At 39.7% G+C, this 18898-nt stretch overlaps 1 pseudogene; it reads left to right on the forward strand.

The window, feature by feature from the left end:
- The first annotated feature begins 2790 nt into the window (after positions 1-2790).
- Positions 2791-3567, forward strand: LOC138824617 (prefoldin subunit 1 pseudogene; annotated as a pseudogene).
- Positions 3568-18898: the final 15331 nt, after the last annotated feature.

Here is an 18898-nt window from a genome sequence, read left to right on the forward strand (position 1 = left end):
TGGGTAGCTAGAATTACAGGTATAAGCCACCAGCGCCCAGCTATTTTATTTTCTTTTGCTAAGATTTCTCTAATTTTGATCATACTGACATAATAAACATGATTTTTGTCTTTATTTTTGCCCAAGTTCCTGGTTATTCTTTTTTTAATAAGTTTTTTTTATTGTGAAAATACCATACAGAGGGGTTACAGTTACATGAGCAAGGTAATGAGTACATTTCTTATTAAGCATGGTTGCCTCCTCCTTTGTTTTTCCCCTACCATTCCTTCCCTCCCATCTCCACAACTACACTCCCCCCCACCCCCAACTCCCATTAAGGTTGTAAGGGTCATTTTTCAACATAGCATCTTGTACATCTCATTGTTGCAATGGGTCCACCTGTATCCCTATTTATAAGACATAGTCATAAAATGGCAATCATGGAGCCAAATGTATCAGTTATCTTAAGTGTGGAGTACAGGTGGTACTTCTCATCTTTTCCTCCAATCCCACTTAACGTTTGAGTGGTCTGGAGTCATTTTCATAATATTCATCTTTAGTGCAGAGTAAAACTTTCTCTGATAATATTTTCCATTTACCATCCATGTTTTTTACATTTTAATCCTATCCCCAAGGAGATATTAAACATCTGGATTTTAAAAAAATTAGAATTTTTGGTATCCAGATGGCCTTCTTTTCCTTTCAAAACTCTCTCCAAGACAATGAAGAGAAAAAAAAACAGAAACTTCATATAAAGTCAGTAAGTGGATGGAGAAAAGATAAATGACTTAATAGAAAAAGAGAAAGGTCAAACCTAAGACATACAAAGGAAAATGCTAGTGGAATCCATGTTAAATCATTCTCAAAAACGCTAGAAGAATCAAGAATACATCACCTCAGCCCTTCCCACTGCTAGCTACAAACTAATGTACAGGCATCCTACACATCTCAAAGAAGAGATTAGATAACCCTTTCTTAGAGAAATTGAATGACAGTTGATATATGGGGATCTCCTACCAATAAAAGGCCAAATCAGTTATCTCTCCCACAGTCATATTGTTAAGTCCATTAGACAAATCTTGTCCATTAGACAAATCATACATATCCATTCATTTAGTAAACATTTATGGAGGTATACTATGCTTTAAGTACAAAGAATTCAATAAGACATAAAAATCCCTAGCTTCATAGAACTTCCATTCTAGTAGAGGAAAACAGACAATAAATTACATAGTATATGGGAAAAAATAAAACAAGAAAGGAGATAGGGAATGTCAGAAATTATAAATAAGGTGGTCAGAGAACAACCCACAGGGAAAATGACACTTGAACACAGACCTGAAAGAAATGAGTAAGCAAGCCATATGGATATCTGTGAGAAGAGAGTTCCAAGTAGAGGGAACAGAAAATGAAAAGACCCAGATCCCTAAGCACAACTAGCATGCTGAAATAATATTAAGTAGAATCCCATAGCCCCAGTTCTCAGCCTCCAGAGTAGTTAGGATTACAGGTATGAACAATCAGCACCTGGTTAATGTCTTTTCTTAACTATAGAAAATGATGCTCATTGTCATGTGAAGAGATTATCAGAGTATACAGCCAAAATATAATGGGAAGAGTATGACAAAGGTAATCAGGTAGTTAATTTAAAAAAAATACCAGAAGTTTACAATGCTTATTGTATTTATCCACTTTTAATTTTTTAGATGATGTAACAATTTTTTGTTCTCGCTACAAACAAATGCCAAGTGCATATTTAATTTTGCCTTTACAATTTTGATTCTTTGTTTAAAGAGTGGGTCCCTAGTTAAACAAGGTTTGGGTTCCAACTCCTGGAAGAGGTTAAACAGGCTTATAATGTCGAGTAGAATGCCTTTTAGAAATCATGGTGGGTGTTTTTGTGCTCCAAATAATTTAGAAAGAACCTCCTAGCATCTGGTGGGTGGTAGTGAGGGACAGTTAACACCCTGCCTTAGAGAAGAGTCCAAAGCACATAGAATTGTCTCACTTGCCTTTTGACTATCCAGCATCCAGTTTATTAATCACATAGATGAAAGCTTGTTTCTCCGCGGTGAGAGTGGGCGTGAGTCTGAGAGGCGCCCGGCAGAGCACCGGAGAAGAAGCGACCTGGGGGAGACGCAGGGGCTCCAGCTTCCAGACAGGGGCGATCCTTTTTTTTATCTCTTTATTTCCCCCGTGCGCAGCCTCCAGGTGCCACTCCAGGAAGCGCAGCCTCGAAGCCCCCTCCCAAACCAATCAAACCAGGACAAGTTAAAGTCTTCAGGGCTCTGTATACCTTTGAACCCAGAACTAACAAGCTGGGGGACACGGCTTTGCATGCTGCTACCTGGAAGGGCTATGCCGACATTGTCCAGTTGCTTCTGGCAAAAGGTGCCAGGACAGACTTGAGAAACAATGAGAAGAAGCTGGCCCTGGACATGGCCACGAATGCGGCCTGTGCGTCTCTCCTGAAAAAAGAAGCAGGGAACAGATGCCGTTCGAACATGAAGCAATGCCCAGGACTACCTGGATGATGAAGACTCAGATTAATTCCCTGCTGGCGCTTTGACATCTAGAACTTCTTTTGCTTTTGCCATTCCAAAACTTAGTGTTTGCCAAAAGAGTATTGATAACCGTAAAAACAAAAGTGTCTATATAGACATGACAGTATTGCACTGTGAGTAGGACGTGTAAGTGAATGTCTCACCTTTGTTTTGCCAATAAGTGATGGAAAACTTTGCTCTGTGAAATACATTTATATTCACCAGAGTAGAACAAGAAGAGATTATTTCTATTTATCAAGCTAAAGGAATTTTAAGAATATTTTGCCTTCAAAAAATTAGGCTCGGCCCACTTTCCGGTCTGCTCCCAACGCGCAGGCGCAGAGAGTGCGTCAAGATGGCGGCCCCCGTGGATCTGGAGTTGAAGAAGGCCTTCACAGAGCTCCAGGCCAAAGTTATTGACACGCAACAGAAGGTGAAGCTTGCAGACATACAGATTGAACAGCTAAACAGAACAAAAAAGCATGCACACCTTACAGATACAGAGATTATGACTTTGGTAGATGAAACTAACATGTATGAAGGCTTAGGAAGAATGTTTATTCTTCAATCCAAGGAGGTAATTCACAACCAGCTGTTAGAGAAACAGAAAATAGCAGAAGAAAAAATTAAAGAACTAGAGCAGAAAAAGTCCTAACTGGAGTGCAGTGTTAAAGAAGCTGAGGACAACATCCGGGAGATGCTGATGGCACGAAGGGCACAATAGGAGATCTGAGAGAAGCTCTTCCCTCCTGATTACTCTCATCCTGGCAAGAACTGAGGGACTTGTGCCAGGGTAACATCCTCCCTCAGGCTAGATGGACCTTTTAATCTGAATGGCTTCAAACCCCCACTGTTCCTATATTGGGATCTCTTTTGGGTCCCCCCCTCTGTATATGTTCCCTGCCTCTGCCTAGGAAATCCTTGGAGCCTGGGTTGAGCCAGGAACTCCCAGGAGAAGGAAGACAAGGTCCAGGGCAGATAAGGAAACTTTGAGCCTGCTGCTAGGTAAACTGTCAGACCAATAAAAGGCTATGTCCCCCCCCAAAAAAAAAAATCAAGCTCTCTGGGCTGGGAAGGTGGCCCAGTGGTAAAGCGCTTGCCTTGCATGTATGAGGCCCTGGGTTCGATTCCTCAGCACCACATAAGCAAAGAAAAAAAGAAAAAAACGGAAGTGGCACTGTAGCTCAAGTGGTAGAGCGCTAGCCTTGAGCTGAAGACCTGAGGGACAGCGCCCAGGCCCAGAGTTCAGACCCCATGACCGGACCCCCCCCAAAAAAATCAGGATCTCTCTCTCTCTCTCTCTCTCTCTCTCTCTCTCTCTCTCTCTCTCTCTCTCTCTCTCTCTCTCTCTCTCTCTCTCTCTCTCTCTCTCTCTCTCTCTCTCTCTCCCTCTCTCCCCCTCCCTCCCTCTCCCCCTCCCTCCCTCCCTCTCTGTTTCGTTCAAGTTCTTTACTTCAAGGATTGGGATCTCTTGAATGGATTTTTTAAAGGGGGGATGCTTATTATAATAACAGACCAAAATATTTAATAGAAAATTGTCAGCTGTTCTGACAGAAATAAACATTTTAAGAGACTTTAAAAAAAAAAAAGCTTGTTTCTAATTACCCAAGCCTAGAACAAAACTCCTTTTTGCATATGCACATGTGCTACTTTCTTATATAGGTAAAATATATACTGATGTCTTCTTTAAGAACCAAACTAAGAAAGGAAGATTGTCCTTTTTTTGGCTTGGAGCTATACTAAGGACTTTTTCATCCCTTCAGAAAATCATATCATTGACAGGAATGGCACTAGTTGTATTTGATGGTCAATAGAAATGATAAATGTATCCAATTCACAGTGGTAGTATTTGAAGCTGTCATATTTATGGTGATTCTACATATAACCCCAAGCATCTGACTACTTTAATATGTCTTCTAGTATAAGTGGACCTGAAATACATACTGTTTTATATAAAAATCATTTTATTTCTTTTTTTGTTATAATTACATTGATTCTTAATTATATGTCTAAGTAACTTTTGTTATCTCTGAATTTTATTTTGGGATAGTAATAGAGAAATTTCAAATAAAAGTGGTGACAGGCCAGGTGACGGTGGCTCACACCTGTAATCCTAGCTACTCAGAAGGCTGAGATCTGAGGATCATGGTTCAGAAAGTCTACAAGAAAGTCTACAAGACTCTTATCTCCAATTAACCACCAGAAAACTGGAAGTGGTGCTGTGGTAGAGTGGTAGAGTGCTTGCCTTGAGCTGAAGAGCTCAGGGACAGCGCCCAGGTGCAGAGTTCAAGCCCCATGACCAACAACAACAACAACAAAAAATGATGACACTAAATCTGATATTGTTGAAAACCACTCCTTGCCTTTAGGAGCCATACCACTGGATCAAGCAATTTTCTAATATTCTCAGACATTACAAAGAAGTTGGACCCTATTAAAATAGAAGTATTGTTATGTATGATGATGCACACCTACAATCCTAACATTCAGGAGGCTAAGGCAAGCTCACAGACAGTCTGGGCTACATAGCAAGTTCCAGGCCAATCTGGCCTAATTAGGAAGATCATGTTTCAAATAAACCAAACCAAACCAAAATAAGGAATAACACAGAAAGGAAATAGAAGTAAAATATCCTATAGTCCAACAATAACACCTAAATTAAATAGTATTATCTTATTCTTTTTCAAGTAGCCCAAATATCAAGGAAATTATCCTGCCAGGATCAGACTCTAGGAGAAGGGTCAAAGTGAGGAAGGTTGACTAAGAATGGATTAGGAGTGGTGCAGTGACAGCCAATGCCAAGGCTTCCTCAGCTTTACTTTTTTTTTTTTTTGGTACCTGTCCTGCGGTTTGAACTCAGAGCTTCATGCTCTCACTTAGCTTTTTCTTGGCTGGCACTCTACCACTTGATCTATGTCTCTATTTCTGGTTTTTTGCTGGTTATATGGAAATAAGAATCTCACCACAGGCCTGGCCCAAGAAGCAGGGAAGGAAGGTGACATCACTAGTCACAGAAACTGTCCTACAAGAGAGCAATCTCATGGAAATGAATATGGCACCAACTGCCTGGGCTCAGGTTTGAAACATTAATTTTCTTGGGTCTTATGTGGATTGAAATTTAAAAGGAAAACTGATTTTCTTAACTCAGAAACACACACACAAAAGGAAGGTAATATCTCTCAATCCAATGAGAATGGGTATGGAAAATATTTAATCAAACAGCTTAATTCTCATACATTTTCATGAATTAGGAAAACTGCTCAGAAAACTCTCCTTAGTGAATAATATTTAACATGCATAAATCTGGTGTCTCAATTATCCTAAAAAATATTCCTAAAAGCAAACAGTTCCAGCCACAATTACTACCTAAGACCAACTTTCATCTGACTTCCCTGTTTCCATTCAGGTTGCCACTATTCTAACTATTTTCAAACCTCAACATTTAAGCCACCTTGATCTCACTCTACATTCAATCTGTTGCTAGATTTTCTCTGATAGTTTTCATTATCTCATTTATACTCTACTACTTAGTTTAAGCCTCATCCTATTCTACCTGGATACTTTTCTCTTTTCTTTATTCATCTTGTCAGGCTTTGAAAGTGCAGCACTATTATATCATTCCATCTGTGCATTTATTTTCTCATTTGTTCTTTCAGTTGTGTGTCAAATATCCATACAACTATGTCCCCAAGAGAGATGTAGAGGTGAACATGTCACAGTTCAACTCAAGGGGATTACTATCTGCAAACAAATACAAACAGTTCAGCAAGCAGTTTGAATTTCTAGTGATTTGATGGTATGACAAGGAAAACCATGGAGGTGTAGGGTCAGTGTTCAGTTTGGTTGTAAGAGTCGAGAAAACCCTTCTTCCCTTTCTTTCCCCTTCCCTTCCTCTCCCCATACACCTCCAAATCATGCAGGCCAGCAGTATGCTCTCTCCCCAAATAAACTCTTTTCTGCCTGAACCATGTGGCAGTTTCCTTTCCACCAAACCTTATATAATGGTGCCAAAAACCCAGGAGGGGACAAAGTCAGGGGCCACTGGACCCCCTCTTCTTCTCTTTCTGAGGGTCCATCTGCCTCCTGGACTGCCCCTCCTCAACCCAAACTTTCAAAAGCTGAAGGGATCCCACCTCAGACTTCTCGCCTTTACCATTGCTGGCCTTGCATCCATGACATTGGTCTCCCACCACCCTCTACTTCTAGTGAGTGTCTACTCTTTGAGCCCTCTGACTGTCTGTCTCTCTAGATGTGGTGCCACACCAAAAGGTTCCTACGCCTCCTTGGCCAGTCACTTCCCATTTGGGGGATGCCTGATTCCAGAATCTGATCCTCATTCTAAAATATTCACTATGGGTGAAGAACCTCTCTACACTCACCAGACTCCCCTCCCTCTACACACATTTCTTGTTCCCTTCTGAGCTGGGGCACTCCTTTGGGGTGTCTCCTATACTCTCTAGATGTCCTTTTCACTAAAGGACTAAAAACACCTTACACTTTCTGCTAACACAATGTTGAATGGCCAGAAGTTCTGTATGTTCACACTCGCCCTTCTCTCTGTCCAGCTCTTGTCTCATAAGCCTTCCAGCCATCTCTAGAAACTTTCCTGGTCTTGTAAGAGTTTAATCTCCTCTCTCCCTCCCTCTTCCCCCGCCCCCCAGTCTGCCTCTCTGCTTGTCCCCTTGAGAGTTGAGACTCAGGCAGGATTCTATGGATCCCCAGGTTCCCTCTAAAGGCTAGCCATTCTGGCTTGTATTCTCTTTGCTAAAACTGTTTCTCCCTATCTTCCACACCGTTTGCCTTGCCTTTCTGCTTGTCTGTCTGTTATTTGTGTGCTTGCTTGCTTAATTAATAACGCTCCACCAGATTTTCTTAACATCCTGACTTGTTTTAAGCCATCTTGGCCACGTGTTTTCACATGACCCCCACATTTCTAGCAAGTGGTCAAAAGTTTGTATGCTAACCCAGAAATTCACCATCATGGCCTCCTGATGGGGTTTTTGTGCAACCCCACCCACCTAGCAAGTATTCAAAGGTCAGTTTGTATGCTAATGTGTCTCTTTACCATAATTGTTTTAAAGGTTTTCTAGTAACTGGCTCCTCAGGCCAGAGGGGGAAAAATTGGAAGTTTTATAAGATAGAGCTTATAAGTAAAGTTGGTATGTAGCTAAGTTGGCTGTGATTTGAATAAGGTCAAAATCAATACACTGATGTAAAACCATGTCATTCTTTATGTCCATCTATGAAAGTAATTGTTTGTTCACTATTAAGCTTGTGAAGTTTTTAATATGTGTTTCCCAAGAATGTAAGCCATGTTGGATACAGAGCTGACAATGGTTTCAATCTTAAGTAATATCCTAAAGTGCTATATTCAGTTAAGTAGTTGCTATTTTAAAACTCTAATCACATTACTGAGTTTTGTCATTGCAGATTTTACCCTCTGCAGCATTTAGCCAGACCACAAAGCGAAATAACTCTGGCAAGGATTTGTTGGTCAATTCTTAACAAGTTACAGGTAAGCTCTACTTATTATTTCTATTGATCTCCTTGTTGTTTCAATTGGGAATAAAAGGGTTTCATAGCAAAGGCTCACTTGAGCTAAGGATTACAATTCGAAGCCAGCCCAAGCAGAGAAATCCCGCTGAGACTCTTATTTCCAATAAACTACTCAAAAAAAACAGAAATGGAGCTGTGGCTCAAGTGGTAGAGCACTAGCCTTGAGCAAAAGAGCCAGGGAGAGCACTCAGGCCAATGAGCAAAAATGTCAACTGAGACAAGCCATCCCAGCAATGAGCACCTAGACCCCTGGGACAAAACTAATCCTAGTGATGAGGGATCATGGAGAGGAGTAAGAAGGGATGGCATCACATCCTAAATGGATCCACTTTGTGCCTGCCCTTTCAAAACTAACAAGATTCAGGAGATCAAAAGAAAATAATGAGCAGACCTACCTAATGTTCATATCTGTCTTCTAACTGGATAGGAACTTAAAGTGAGTCTTAGACTCAGGACAGTTAGCCTTGGCAGCTTCCTGGGTCTCCTGTATGTACTCTATGATCCAGACATCTACCAAGGCTTTCTGTTTGGCTCTTTACCACTCCAATCCAGCCCCAGCTTCTGCCTGCTTATTCTTAACCAGTCTAACATGCTTTCTCCTACCTTGTCACCCACGGCTAGAACTAGCTAGGGACATTTTCCACCAACTCCAAGACCACCTGGAACACAGATGATAGGAACAAGCTGAACTAGCCAAAGTCATCCAATTTTTAATTTTCTGCCCTGAACCTGTCCTTCTGCCATTTGTGTGCCCTCTATTAATTTTTCTTATTGCTCAGCCCCGGCCTTGTAAGATTTCTTTCAGATTTCATCCCAAGAGACATACATGTATTTATCACCAAGGAACACTCATTGCTGCCTTCCTCCAGACCGGACAATAACTCCACCTTCTAAACCCTAATGTCAACATCCCTTGCCAGCAGGAAGTAGCCAAACAGAATCAGTGCCCCTTTATAACTATCAAAAGCCTGTAATGTTAGGTTTGCTCAGGGAATAGGGCATTTCTCCTGTGCCAGTCTGCACATAGACTTCCCCCTTCCCCTTTGTTTTCCATGCATCTTCATTACTCAGGTGACTAGCACACCTGGGGGCAGTTACCTCCCCTTTCTCTGAGGTGACATCCTAGACCACCCCAGTCACACCTCCAGACTCTGGGGTCACATCTGCTTCTGCCATGGCTATACCTCCTCCCCACACTCTCCCTACACTAACTCCAATCCCACCAGACGTTGTCCCTTCTTCCCTTTTTTTCTCTTCCCTTCCCTGCCTCTCTCCACATGCCTCCATCTCGTGCAGTCTGGCAGTATGCTCTCCCCCACAATAAACTCTTTTCTGCTGAAAAAAAAAAGATCCAAGAAAAATAGATGTAGATGTAGAAAGAATGATATTGCATCATTTGCAAAGAAATCATGTTAAGTGAAGTAAGCCAGGACTAGAGAGACCAAGGATGCATGTTTTCTTTCATATGTGGAAGCTAGAATTAATCTATATGTATGTACATAAACACTTCAATGTGGTATACAAGTGAATGCAAATGTATTAACTGAAGTATGGTGGACTCAGGGGAGAACTCAGTGTAATTCCTTAGAAAGGCTAACATAGTCAAACAAAAAGACATTAGGAAATGGGTACTCAAAATGTGAGGTAGGGTAAAGGAGAGGGGAGTAAACAAATGAAGAAGAGAAAAGGGGATAGAGCATAAAGCAGTCATAAAATTCAATGCATACATTAAAAACTAAGAAAACTGAAAGAGGGGTAGGGTTGGAAGGGTTGAGGGAGAATGTTGAAAGAGGTGACATTGATCAAGATGCATTGTATTCATAAGCTTTTTTGTTGAATGGCAACTCCTTTGTACAACTACTTAAACATATAAACATATTTTTAAAAAGAAATAATAAATGTAATCTCAAGCATGAGCTAGAGCTCAATGTTTTATATAAAATTGTTATAGAATTGTTATGTAAGTCACTCATATCCCATATAAGATATCTAGACAAACCACTTACTAAATAAGTTGAGAATTCCCTCTGAATTACATTTCATACATTAAGTAGTAATAATTTTATGTTAGTCAAATTTTCATGGCAACCATGAGAAAAACTTAATGGGAAATTTTACTGTGGATCACAATTTCAGAAGTTTCAGATTCATGCTCAGCTTCCTCCCATCCTGTGAGCCAATAGTAAGGCAGAGCATCATGGAAATAGGAGTATGTTCCAGGAAAAGGCTGTCACTTCATAATGGTCAAAATGCAAAGAAAGAAAAAGGGTGCCTCCAGCCAAGCCTACCTCCTAAAGTTCCGACAACCTCCCATGAGAGCACTGAGAATCAAGACTTCCACACTTTAGCATATCAAGGGCATTTCATATTCAGTCCATAACATTCCATCCCTGGTCCCCAAAGATTCATGGCAATCTCATAATGCAAAATGGATTTAGTCCATCTCCAAAAGCCTTTAAAGTCTTAATACTTCTAATACTGTTTAAAATTCCACATCCAAAGTATCCTCTGAGACTAAAGCAAACTCTGAACTATGAGTCCCTGTAAAAATCAAAAAGAAAGTTACATACCTCAATACAAAGTGGCACAGAGTAAATATTCCCATTCCAAAAGAGAAGACTTTAGCAAGGAAATATTGGACCAAGGCAAGATCAAAACACAATAAGGCCAACATGAAACTCCATAGCTCTATGTCCATTGTAGAGTAGTATTATGGTGCAAGAACCCTTATGGCTTAGAGGTTATAGCCCTTTTTGTTTGCCTTGCTGGTTAACCACCCCACATGAACTATGTCTTCGTTCCATTCATTGCCTGTGACTTTCCTCAGCAGATAATCCATGTTCATGGAATCTTCAACATCTTGGTATTTCCATTACATCTGTAGCATCACCCCTACAACTAATTCATTGCCTATCAGGAGCTGCCTGCAGGAAACCTGATCCTGTCACACATTTCCTGGCCAGTGAGTTTTCCTTTGAAATCTGGGTGGAAGCTACCATGACCCTGTAACTTGAATTTGGCATGTCTGCCACACCAGGGTTACATGGATAACACAAGATCCACCACCCACTTGGGAAGTAGCAGACTCCCTTTGACCACATGTTTAGTGGCTCTGAGTGACTACAGTGCTGAAATAGCATGGGAGGGTGGGTGGATACATAACTATGAGCAGGGCTTCCTGAGGCCTCTTCTCAAAGCAGTCTATCAAATGCGTTAAAACCTTTATACATGTGAGACAGACATGGTAGTTGGCTACTTACTTCCCTGGCCTCAAGGAATCTTTATGCCAATGCAAAGCACTTGACTTCTTTTTAATGGCCCTAATATTTCCAACAGACATACCTTCCTTGACATGTTTCTTTGTTGGGAAAATTGGAAGTTTTTCAAACCTCTCTTTTCTACTTTTTTATCACAGTTCTCAATATAAACTTGATTTAAAAAGGAGCTAGGAATATCCATACTTCGCCCTGGATGCTATACTGCCTTGAAATTTCCTTCACCAGATTAATTAGCTCATTGTTTTTAATTCAGTCTGATTCAAAGTCTCAGGGCATGGACAAATTCTTTGTCATATTGTAATATGAATGGCTTCTAGCACAGTCCTTCCTCCCCACAAGATCATGTGTAGAGTGCTTAGCTTCTAGCTGACCGTACTATTTGGGGAGGTGGTGAGAACTTTAGGAGGCAAGACCTAGCTGGAGGAAGTAGATCATTGAGGACATTACTTCAAAGGTCATACATAGTGTCTGGTCCCTTCCTCTCTCTCCTTTTCCTGTCTGCCATGAAGTGAGTGACCTCTAAAACATGTTCCTGTCGCCATGATATTCTGCCTCAGCATGGGCTAGAATTAATGGAGGTAAGACTATGAACTGAAACTGCTCTAACAGTATACTAAACGACATCATTCCCTCTCTTAAGTCATTCATGTTAGATGTTTTGTCGCCACAACAAATAGTCTAATACACCCATTAAGCTCCGTTTATATCTCTCTCAGCTTGTTTGGGGTTTTTTAACTTGCCTCTCCAGACTTTTCTGAATCCCTCCCACAAACCAGCTCGAAAGGCTAAGGAATCACATGGTCAAGTAGTCATAACAACAATCCAACTTCTTGGTTCCAACTCTTTGTATTAGTCAGCTTTTCATTGCTGTGACAAATATCTGAAAGGACAACTTAAAGGGAGGAAAGGTTTGTTTTGGCTCATGATTTGGATGTTCCAATTCATAGTTGCCTTGCTCAGTTGTCTGTGGGCCATCATAGCAACAGGAAAATGCAACAAAGCAGCTATTTACCTTGTGGTGGATAGAAAGCCACAGGGAGAAAAGGGCCAGGGACCAGGTATGACCTTCAAAGATATGCCCCTGGAGACCTACTTCCTCCAGCTAGGCCTACCTTCTAAGGTTTTCACCACCTCTTAGAATAGCACCACCAGCTGGGGACTAAGCCTTCCACATATGAGCCTGCCAGGGACATTTCATATGCAAGTCATAACAAATTATGTATGTTTATTTAATCATGATCAAAAATACATTTGGGTGTACCATGTGATTTTTTTGTTCCTTTGTGTGTTCCTCCCCCATGTTATAATCCCTGTTTTCACTGTATTTGATGTCTGTCTAATTTGGGGAAGGGAAAGGAAAAACCAAAATGTTTAAATAGGGATACAGGTTGACCCATTGTAACAATGAGATGTACAAGACACTATATTGAAAAATGAACTTTACAATTTAGGCTGGGGGGCGGGGGATTGTAGTTGTGAGGTGGGAGGGAAGTGATGGTAGGGGAAAAACAAAGGAGGAGGCAACAATGCTTGATAGGAAATGTACTCATTACCTTGTTTATGTAACTGTAACCCCTCTGTACAGTATTTTTACAATAAAAAAACTTATAAAAAATACATTTGGGAAGATTTTATTCACTGATTCTTAACATTTTAATTTGTAAACACCATACCCTACACATTGTAATATTGCATCTTACACATTGTTAGATGGTCAAATGGTTTGCATGAATAAATGTATAATGACAATGCCTTTAAAAATGAATAAATTAGAGTTCACCATAAATACACAGTTGTGAAGAGTCAGAGGCAATACAATAATACACTGTGACTAGCTCATCATTTCAGTTAGCCTGGGGCTATCCAAGCAATTAGAAAAGAAAGACCAGTTGGCATCAGATCAAGGAGAAATTTCAAACTCTGCTAAAATCCTTTCAAGGCATATGGGAGTAAGGAGACTGGGTCTTAAGTTCCCCAAGATGATTGGCCCTTGATTTCCTGATTTTGCCTAGATGGTTTGCTTTTATTTAACACTTCTCGTAGGTTTAAGTGTTCTCATCTGGTTTGCTTTGCTTATGTATAACACTTTTATTTGATTTAATTCCACATACCTTACGTGGCCTTGGCCTATATAAATTTTGCGCTTGTTGCATTCAGGGCTGCTGGTCTTTGAGACATGAGCCTACCAGCAGTCCCCTGGCTCTCCAATAAAGACTCACAATTTGGCCTCTTAAGTGGTGGCTCCTCTGTTTCTTGTGACTAAGTTTCCATACAACAATATCAAATTAAATAGTTTCCCCACTCTGATAGAGTGCTTCAGTTTACTGTTCTCACTTGCTAGCCTTTTATACAAATACTGGTGATTTTCTATGATTTGGCTCATGTTTTTTCCTTCTTCTACACTCTTTGGCTACCCCAAACTTGAAACCTTGTATCTCAGAGTGTCTATATACCAAATCAAACACTTTCAGAAATTCAAGAGTGGTAATTAGATACATAAAGTTTAAGAAAGAGATGGCATAAACTATTCAACATTATAGAAAGTTAATCCTCATACTGCGTTTAAATAGCAATTCTCTTATTATACCATAGTGTTGGTTTGTGCACTGCAAAGTGCTTTACAAAGTCCATGAGCTAGGAGAAAAAGAGTCTAACGCAAGAAACTATTTATTACCTATTAAAGCAAATTAGAAACAGTCATCTATCTTCTTTGAGTGGAAATCAAGAAGAAAGTGACATCAGTTTCACACATCAGTTTCTAAGAATATTACAAAAGTAAGACACACTTAGATTATTCAGTAATATCTCCATTCAGCCAATATTAAGTATGTCCACACACCAGGCAGCACCATATAGAGGAAGGACAAAGCCTTGAACAAGCTAGACTTTCAGAGCTTATTCTGTGATGGGGAAATTGTACCATACCAGGGAATGAAACAAGGGCTAACTATTGTCTTTGTCAAGCTATAAGTGTCATTGCAGAGTAGATGAGATGAATTAAAAAGATTGTATTTGGGACAGAATCAGAAATCTACATTCTGGCCCTAATTCTGCCAATAACTTATTATATTTTTTACATGACACAGGTACATTTTGGAACTTCATTTCTCTGCCTGTGATATGAGATAGTGTATATATTAATTCTAGGGTCCTTTTTACCCAATATGAATTGAAACTGAGAATAAGTATCAGAGGCTTGATTATGCAGTTGACAAACCAGTGAATTACATAAGTAGTTGCATATGATCATTGGAGTACAGAAGAAACAAAATATTGTTTTGATGTGATTATGTATTATATGTAAGGGAACATATATGATGATTATGATGATTATCTTCAAGAATCAGTGCTGCATGGGCTGGGAAGGTGGCTCAGTGGTAGAGCGCTTGCCTTGCAAGCATGAGGCCCTGGGTTCGATTCCTCAGCACCACATAAGCAAAAAGAAAAAAGCTGGAAGTGGCACTGTGGCTTAAGTGGGAGAGTGCTAGCCTTGAGCTGAAGAGCTGAGGGACAGTGCCCAGGCCCAGAGTTCAGGCCCCATGACCGGACCCCCCCCCCCAAAAAAAAAAAAAAAGAATCAGTGCTGCGTATAGGCAATAATTACCTGATGCAGCATTCCAATAGTGGTATTGATGTTTGAGGAAAAGTATGTGACAGAGTTTATAGAAGAAGCTGAAGTGCTACAAATTTAAATACCCAAGACAATACTATAGATCTACTATAAAAATGCACCAGAAAGAAGTGGCACTGTGGCTCAAGTGGTAGAGTGCTAGCTGAAGAGCTGAAGAGCTGAGGGACAGTGCCCAGGCCCAGAGTTCAAGCCCTGTGACTGACAAACACACACACACACACACACACACACACACACACACACACACAAATGCACCAGAAACTTGTACCTGATTGTTTTCTAATTTGTCTATATTTGTTCTCCCAACAATGATTTCATAAGAACTTACATGTAGGAGGATTGTGTTAATCACTTATCACTATCTGGTATTAGATCATTTATATATTTGGTCTGTTTACTGTCTGTCTCAACATTACTATATATGATCCATGTGGCAGAACCTTTCTCTTATCTTATTATATGAAGTGCACATTTGTAGAGTAAGCACTAAATAAATATTGTTGATTTGATAAATAGATGCTCACTGCTGTGAGAAATTAAGATATTTTCTCAACTCTAAAGAAAGTACAAGAGGGGCTGGGAAGGTGGCTCAGTGGTAGAGCGCTAGCCTTGCATGCCTCAGGCCCTGGGTTCAATTCCTCAGCACCACATAAGCAAAAAGAAAAAAGCCGGAAGTGGCGTTGTGGCTCAAGTGGTAGAGCGCTAGCCTTGAGCTGAAGAGCTGAGGGACAGTGCCCAGGCCCAGAGTTCAGGCCAAAAAAAAAAAAAAAAGAGTACAAGAGCACTAGCCTTGAACAATAACAAAAAGCCAAGTTAGAGGGCAAAGGCCTTAAGTTCAAGCTCCAGTACTGGCACACAAGAAAGAAAAAAGAAAAACATGAAATAAATTGTAAGAATTAAATTGTTAAACATACAGTCATATAAATACAATAAGTAAATGATCATTCAATAAAGTGCTCATCAAATGATACAGTAATTGGAGAAGCATTCAAAAGAACAGAATATTGAATCAGGTTCTCCAAGATGGAAGCTTCAGATTTGGAATGAAGGAGATGGGAAAACAATGAGCAAAAGCAATAAAGAAAATGTAAAGGAGGCATGAGAAAACCAACCAGGTTTAAAGAGAGTTCCTCATGAGGAAGAAAATATGAAGTAAAATGTAAGGGAGGGTAAATCACAAATTTTAGAAAACCCTCCATACAAGAGGATGTGACAGAAACCAAAAATACAAATAGGAAGATCAACATATTGCATAAAATTAGATTTCAGTAACCTCCCTTCCTATGTCCTCAACAATAATCAGAGCTGTTCATACAGCAACTAATTAGTACTTGTTGACTGACAGAATTCCAAATAAAAACTTGGTTTTTCCATCAACCATTTATTACTCCTATACAGAAACTACTGGAAGGGGGCAATACAATTTTATTTCCTATCCATCTTTTGTGACTTTTTCATGTCTGCTATTTAGAATCCAGAAAAAAAAAATACATTACCAAGTAAGTCATTGCCTCATTAGGAAGCAAGGTCTGAAACCAATTTTTCAGAACAATGACTTGTTAAGTGCTGAAAAATGCAGTGTTTAGTCATGGAGAAAATAAAGACAGATTCACCATGCAATTTGGTTTATATATATATATACATACATATATATATATATATATATATATATATATATGCTAAGAGATGAGAATTTAACAAGTGAAGGGAGCCAGTCTATTATCAAGCTTCTTCTCCTTCAAAAATGGAAATAGAACATACTCCTTAATGCACAAACAGAAAGGTTCTTCTTCTCCTACTCCTTACATTTTCTTACTTAAAATTCACAACAAATGTTGGCCTTGCAAGATGAGGATGCTCAGAAAGGAGTGTATGTAAAGCTCAAAACAAATCTCTTTGTGAAGGACAAATTGGGCGAGCATTTCAGGTGAGGTGTGCGGTATACTGTCTTTCAGAGTTGCGAGTGAATGCTGATTTCTTCTGTATCGCCTCTCAAAGCTGAGAGGCGATACAGAATCCAGAGAGTGGAAAATCACCTGGAAATATCAAAGTGACACAGACTAAAGGTGATACCAGTTTTACTTAAGAAGTATCTCAGAGTAATAGCTTCTTTTGTAGTAAGTATGTGGTCTCTTAACAACAATGAAAATTGTTTGACTCCATCTATTTAAAGAGACCACTGAAGAAAGAGAGGCAGAATTCCAATGCTGCAGTATCATTTTGTCATAAATAGGGAGAAAAAAGACCAAGGTGTTTCTTTTTGTGGCCCAGAATGCCTAGTTCATTTCCTCCACTTTCTCTTTGCTCCTGATTACAGTTAACCATTAACTCTAACAAGTTACCATATATCACAAGGTAAAGCACATCCAAGAACAAAAGCAGCTCTACCCAAATGTATGTTTACTCTACAAAAAACAAATTAATAAATAAATCTAAAACATAGATTCTACTGTATCAGATTCTTATCTAAAAATGTATTTTTAAAAAGTAGTAATCATTCGGTAGAGCAGAAGACATCCTACCACATAGCAGGCTTTCTAAAGTCTTAAGAAATGATTTCCTAGCCGGGCGCTGGTGGCTCACGCCTGTAATCCTAGCTACTCAGGAGGCTGAGATCTGAGGATCGCGGTTCAAAGCCAGCCCGGGCAGGAGAGACCATGAGACTCCTATCTCAAATAAACCACCAGAAAACCGGAAGTGGCGCTGTAGCTCAAGTGGTAGAGCGCTAGCCTTGAGCTGAAGAGCTGAGGGACAGCGCCCAGGCCCAGAGTTCAAGCCCCACGACCGACAAAAAAAAAAAAAAAATGATTTCCTTATCTCATTCTGGGTTTATTTTTAATAGAGAAAGGGTTATTTCCCAAATTTGTGGTTTTGTTTCCATCAAAATCATAAGCTTACCTCTCCTGCCTGTAAGAATTACCATTCTGAGTTATATAAGTGTAACGCATAATAACTTTAAGTCTTTAAAACCTCAATGGGAAAAATAACTTTTAGTTGTTTAGGATTTTTTAAATGTTATTGTTATTATAAAGATGATGTATGGGGAGTTACAGTTACATAAGTCAGGTAAAGGATATATTTCTTTTGGACAATGTTACCCCTTCCCGCACTCGCTCAGCTTTTCCCTCCCATCCCCACTCACAAGTTGTATAGTTCATTTTCAACATAGTGTCCAGTGATTATCACTGCTGTATTTGTTCACCCTTTGTCCCTCCATTTCTGTGCCCCCATTATCCTCACAAAGACATATAAACAAACAAGATAAAAAGAAAATGAAAATAGAAACAAAGAAAAAAAACTCTTGTTTCCATTTCTCATTGTGGTTTTATTGAAAAAGAATGTGGAAATGGAGGTTTTGAGGGGCAGACACCTAACTACAAAATGCATAATCATCATTCCCTCTTCTTGTCTTCCTTTCCAGTTCTTGTCAGTGGGAAAACACCTGTTTGGATCCACTGCAATTTAGAGTTGTTGCAATTGTAATGTATGCATATTAATCTCATCTCCCACGTACTGTATCTTGTAAATTTGTTGGAATGAGGAATTATCTTCAACTTTGTTTGTCTTTTAAAATCCCTATAAAATTATTGGGTGCATGTTTTGGAAAAACAGTTTGGCAATTCCTCTGAACAGTTAAACATAGAATGACTGTGGAATACTATGGAATTCAGCAATCCCCTCTTTTATCCAAGAGCACTGAAAGCCTATATACACTATAAGTGTTCAAAAAAAGAACTAATCGATTACTGGGCATTAACTGTGGTCCAAGATATTAAGTTTGGAAATTCAGAAATAAATGGTACATAACTTTTAAACTGCTCACTACTGGAAGAAGCCTGATGAGATCTCATACCCACCTGCTCTGTCCTGGGACATGGATCATTCCTTTATCCCGTGTATCCACTCAGTAT

This window comes from Dipodomys merriami, unplaced genomic scaffold, assembly GCF_024711535.1.
Source record: "Dipodomys merriami isolate MVZ:Mamm:240054 unplaced genomic scaffold, mDipMer1.0.p SCAF_13, whole genome shotgun sequence".
NCBI lineage: Eukaryota > Metazoa > Chordata > Mammalia > Rodentia > Heteromyidae > Dipodomys > Dipodomys merriami.